The sequence below is a fragment of the Aotus nancymaae genome, unplaced genomic scaffold (genome assembly GCF_030222135.1).
Source record: "Aotus nancymaae isolate 86718 unplaced genomic scaffold, 86718_ANA_hifiasm-v0.15.2.pri h1tg000053l, whole genome shotgun sequence".
Classification (NCBI taxonomy): Eukaryota; Metazoa; Chordata; class Mammalia; order Primates; family Aotidae; genus Aotus; species Aotus nancymaae.
In genome coordinates, this window is record NW_026988467.1 from 18,993,781 (window position 1) to 18,999,021 (window position 5,241).

At 52.5% G+C, this 5,241-nt stretch overlaps 1 long non-coding RNA gene across 1 annotated transcript; it reads left to right on the forward strand.

The window, feature by feature from the left end:
* Positions 1-203: 203 nt before the first annotated feature.
* On the forward strand, positions 204-1,648 carry LOC135269516 (uncharacterized). The gene is made up of 3 exons (XR_010337781.1): positions 204-720; positions 981-1,106; positions 1,445-1,648. It is a non-coding gene; the product is annotated as an uncharacterized LOC135269516 (long non-coding RNA).
* Positions 1,649-5,241: the final 3,593 nt, after the last annotated feature.

Here is a 5,241-nt window from a genome sequence, read left to right on the forward strand (position 1 = left end):
TGTCCTTGTTTCCTCTGTGCCAGGGTGAAAAGTGACTTTCAGAACGTGGACAAGGTGCATGATGGATCCATCCATTAGTGATGTCTGCCATGGACACAGAAAGGGAAGTATTGGTGCATATGCCTCATTTTTGCCTTCCCTCATTCAAGCAATGTACAATATTGTATTTAATCATATTTTCTATTTAACCATATGTAATTTCATAAGCTGCCTTTAAACCCATGTGGAACAAGACTTTGTATAAATAATGGTAATTCATTGCAAATAACCACTCGGTTCTTTAGCATAGGTTATATTACTATGTCCTTACCAGATCTCTGTAGGAGGAAATGGGTGGGTCATATTCGAAAAATATGCCCCTCTGAGCAATTATGGCTTAGTGAGCAGAGCACAGGATGGATTTTAACCCCATTCACTTCATCACCCAGGTGTATTTGTTCAGTGCACGACCTTAACAACCACACACAGCAACCCTATTCAGTGTCTTGCCAAATCCCATGGTTATATCCTTCACTCCAAATCCAGTATTCATTTTATTCCATGCAGCACACAGACCATGTTCTGGGTCTTGGACACCTATTCAGGCCCCAGGATGGTTGGCACTCGGTCTGAGGCTAAGCGAGGCGGTGGAAGGAAGAAGAGTGTAAACAACTTAGCTTGCATTGGTGCCACAGACAGACAAGATCCCTGCTGGTGCCTGGCTCTGCCTGCCAAATTCCGGTGAGGATCCTGGGCTATGAATAGTCCCAGTGATGCCCTCTCAGAGGACCCGCCGGACTTCCCGAAGGCCTGGTCCTTGGCCTCCACCCTGCATGGGCCACTGGGAAATCAGGGGCAAGACCTCTTCCCTGGCACCTTCCTACCGCACGTTTCTTCCCGCTCGCTTTCCGCCCGGGATTACCGCCGGGGCTGGGCTTCTGCACGCGGCTGTCGCTTGGGCCCCCACGTGGGATGCTTGAAAAACATCTCTCTGAAAGCAGAGAAAGTGTGAGCCGTCAAGAAGGAGGGTGTGGAAGGAGAGAGGTCCTCGGAGAAGGGGAAATTTACAGCATTCATTTGGCCTGTTCTAAGGACACCGTGAGACCTGCCTGAAATGCCTTCCGGAGGTGAGCACGGGTATTTTACTGCTTAAAATCCAATGTCAGCGCTTCCATGCCCTTGGAGATTGCCTCCACCGCCCCCTCCTGTGACAGATAAGGAAACTGAGGCTGGTGATGAAAAGTGACTTGCCTAAACCTATACAGCCGAGTGAAAAATTCCAGGCACTACCCATGCAGGCCCTGAGTGCATGCTGAGTTCTCTGGACCTAATACGTGCAGGATGTCAGGGCTAGTGACACAGGCAGATGCCCAGTGTGGCTCCCTGAGCTGTCAGCCTACTATGCGCTTTAGCATAGGTTACATTACTGTGTCCTTACCATTCTCTTTTTTCTTTTTCTTTTTAGACGGAGTTCTGCTGTTTTGCTCAGGCTGGAGTGCAGTGGTGCGATCTTGGCTCACCGCAACCTCCGCCTCCCTGGTTCAAGCGATTCTCCTGCCTCAGCCTCCCAAGTAGATGGGACTACAGGCATGCGCCACCACGCCCAGATAATTTTGTATGTTTAGTAGAGACAGGGTTTCTTCATGTTGATGAGGCTGGTCTCACTCAAACTCCAACCTCAGGTGATCCTTCCGTCTTGACCTCCCAAAGTGCTGGGATTACAGGTGTGAGCAACTTACTGTATCTCTGTAGGAGAAAATGAGTGGGTCATTACAGAGGCAGAAACTCAGGTCAGGGTCGGGAGCACTGCAGGCGCATAAGGCACCTTTGAATATATTAAAAATATGCCCCTCTGGACAATCACGGCTTGATGAGCAAAGCAAAGAGGGCCAGAGAGTCTGACTCACTGGCCAAAGGTCACACGGCGCCATGGCAGAGGAGGAAGCCATGTCATCACGATCAGGAAGACCCCATTCAGAGTCCAACAGTCTGCGTTCTGTGAATACCTCCCACTGGCTCTGTGACCTCAGCCAAGTGACTTTGTCTCTCTGAGCCTCAATTTCCTCATTGATAAAATAGGAGTAGTAACTGTAAGGCTGTTATGAAGACTCGGTGAGACATGTGGGGAGGCGCTCAGCACAGTCTTGGGATCGCCTCATGCCCGTAAATAGTAGTGTCAATGTCAGTGTGATTATCACTACCAACAGGAGCAGGCGGTTATAGCAGGCATTTGTTAGCCTGGCTGCCAGAGTCCAACTTCTAGATTCTTTGGGGCAAATGGCGATGCCCCCTGCGTGCCATCTCAGTGCGGGTGGTGGCGGTGGGGGTAATTCTAGGCACTCCTCTCCCTCTATGAGAATAGAGGGAGCCACAGCCCCCTCCGTCGCCCCCATTCTACTGTGCACTCCCGCTTGACCAGCTGTCTGTACTCTGCTAAGTCTTTGAGTCTTGAGCGCTGATCCAAGGTCAAAAGGAACCGCGGCTGGGGATTGTAGTTGCTGTTCTGGTGGTTGTAGCAATATCCTAAATGGCCTTTTCCTGTTGTCAGATGCCCGTGGATTTATTTATTCGGCAGCTATCCTTGGAGTGCCACAGAGAGCCAGGCACTGGGCAGGGGGCTCAGGTCTCAGAAGTGCCCACAACAGGCCGCTCCCTGCTCCCCGCTCCCCCTCATTCCAGTCCTTGCAAAGCCCGCCTGCGACCTGCCTCTCCTGAGCTCGCTCCTCCAGCCTCCTGTGGGTTCAGCGAGCCCCTGTGCTCCTTCTAGTACATTTCCCTCTGCTTATGTTAGCCAGGCCTGACTTGGCTGCTGACGATGAGGGAGGCCTGGCTAATGCCAGGCGGTGGTGGGCTTGAACCTCACGCTTCTCTGTCTCCCATGCCTGGACTCCCTGCCATCATCCTCCCTCCTGGTACCCACAGTCCTCTCTGTGCCTGAGCCCCGCAGACCCTAAGACTGACCTGGATAAGACCAACCAAGTCACAGCATTTGTCTGAGAAGGACCAGGGTATGAACAGTTTTGTGGGTCTGAGATGCCATAAAACTGTCCAACAACAGTGACATCCCTTTGAGCTGTGGTGTCTGCAGGGATCCCTCATGGGCTGCTGGGATCTGAGAGTGGGTTGGGGCAGTTGAGTACAAGGGCTCACTCCCCACCTGTCCTCCCCTCTCACACTTGTTTTAACCAGAGTGGCTTTACCCAGCACAGTATTTAAGAAGCACATACTCTGGGACCATGCTGCTGGGGTCTGGATCCCACCCCAGGCGTCTCTACCACATGTGAGCTATATGACCTTGTATAAGTCACTTATCACTCTGCGCCTCAGTTTCCTCATCTGTAACACGAGAATGGAGAGACCTCAGAATGGTGCAGTGAGGATTGAAGGAATGTATGCCACAAAAGCCTTCAAAAGTGCTGGCCCGTGGTGAGTCTTCAATACACGCGAGCCACTGTTACTCCCTGTTTTTCCTGGTGGGTTTCAGCGGAATATTCCATAAGAAAAAAGAAGAGCCTTTTTGTTGTTTAAGAAATGCCTGGGAACCTGCCCCCTGGTGCTCTCTTGGGCGTGATCCCCTAGACCCGCCTGGCACTGCTGATGTCTTCCTCCGGCACAGTGCTCCTCTCGGGATAACTCCCAGCTCATAAAAACTGCCCGACATTTGTGTGAGAAGTCACTCCTCGCTGATGTTCTCACCCTGGGCCATTTCAGGGCATCTGGCCTTGTGGCCAGTGTGGAGAAGCAGGTGGCAGCTGCCCCTGCTCTGGTGCTGAGCTCCCTGGGCAGCTGGATTTTGTGGGATTCTGTTCTGCCCTGCAAGATGGACCTTTTGCACAGGCATTTGGGTAACTGGGGGCTTTGTTGGGTCCAGCTTCTCAACACATTAAAAAAATTTTCTGGCTAATGTCGCTGCTGTGGGGCGGGGTGGAGACCTCCCCTTCCCTCCCCCACCTCACCCTTTCCCTTCCTCCCACTTCCCTCTCCCACCTCACCCTTTCCCTTCCTCCCCCTTCCCTCCCCCACCTCACCCTTTCCCTTCCTCCCCCTTCCCTCCCCTCCCCTCCTTTGGCCTCCCCTCCACTCACCTCCCCTCCCCTCCCCTCCACTCGCCTCTCTTCTTTCTCTGCCACTCCTGCATTTGTTGGTTGTTGCCATTTGTATGGCTTACTTTGTTTAAACACATAAACAGTGAAACTTAAAGAGCACTGATTCTAGAGTCAGACACAAATGGTTCCTGTCCTGGCTTTGCCATTTACTGGCTGTGTGTCTTAGAACAAAGCACTCGACCTCTCTGTTCCTGTCTCTCCATCTGGAAAATAAGGATGGTAAGAAACTGAAACAGCAAGGAGGACTGAGTGAGCTCATGTGTGTGAAGCACCAAGTGAGTGCTCAGGAAATATGAGCTTCTGGTTTTTTTTTAATTATTAATTTTTATTTTTATATAGAGATGGGATCTTGCCGTGCTGCTCAGGCTGATCTTGAACTCCTGAGCTCAAATGACGCTCCCACCTCAGCCTCCTGAAGTGCTGCATGGCAGGCATGAGCCACTGCTCCCAGCCAAATGTGAGCTTCTGTGGTACAGGAAGGGGAAGCAACTCCGTAGGAGGGAACCAGGGAGGCTTCTCAGAGGAGGTGGTGTGTGGACTGAGTCTCGACGGATGTGTAGGAGAGGCCTGAAAGGTGGGACGGAACTGCCGGGGAAGCATTTGGAAGCAAGTCCTGAGAGCGGAGCCACATCATACGGGGCCTTTGGGCCAAGTTAAATGTATCCTGAGGGCAGTAGGGAGCCATGGAAGGGTTTGAGGAGGGGAGTGACCTGGTCCACTTTAAGTTCTAGAAAGACGACTCAGCAGCGGCATGGAGAATGGCCTGGAAAGGGAGACTGCAGCCCCTTGTAGTCGCGGTGATGAGGTTCAGAACGAGACAGGATGTCAGCGAAGCCCTTTGACCTGGGCCTGGCAGTCATCACTCTGGTCCCATCTGGTCAGGGTGGCCGAGTTGACCTCCACCCCACAGCCCAATGCTGCTGCTCTGAAGGCCCGCCGAGCTGGCTGGAGAAGAGACCGACTCCAGCCTGCAACAGGGAAGTAGAAATATTTGCTCAGCTGCAAGGACAAACTCGAGTCTCTCCTTCCACATGAAGGGGAAAGATGCTGGCCAGGCTGGGGTCTGTCCACGGTGCTCCCCCGGCTCCCAGAGCTCACCCCCGCCCCTCCACGTCTGCCTTTGAGTCATCCAGAAAGTGTCCCTGCTCCTTCCTAC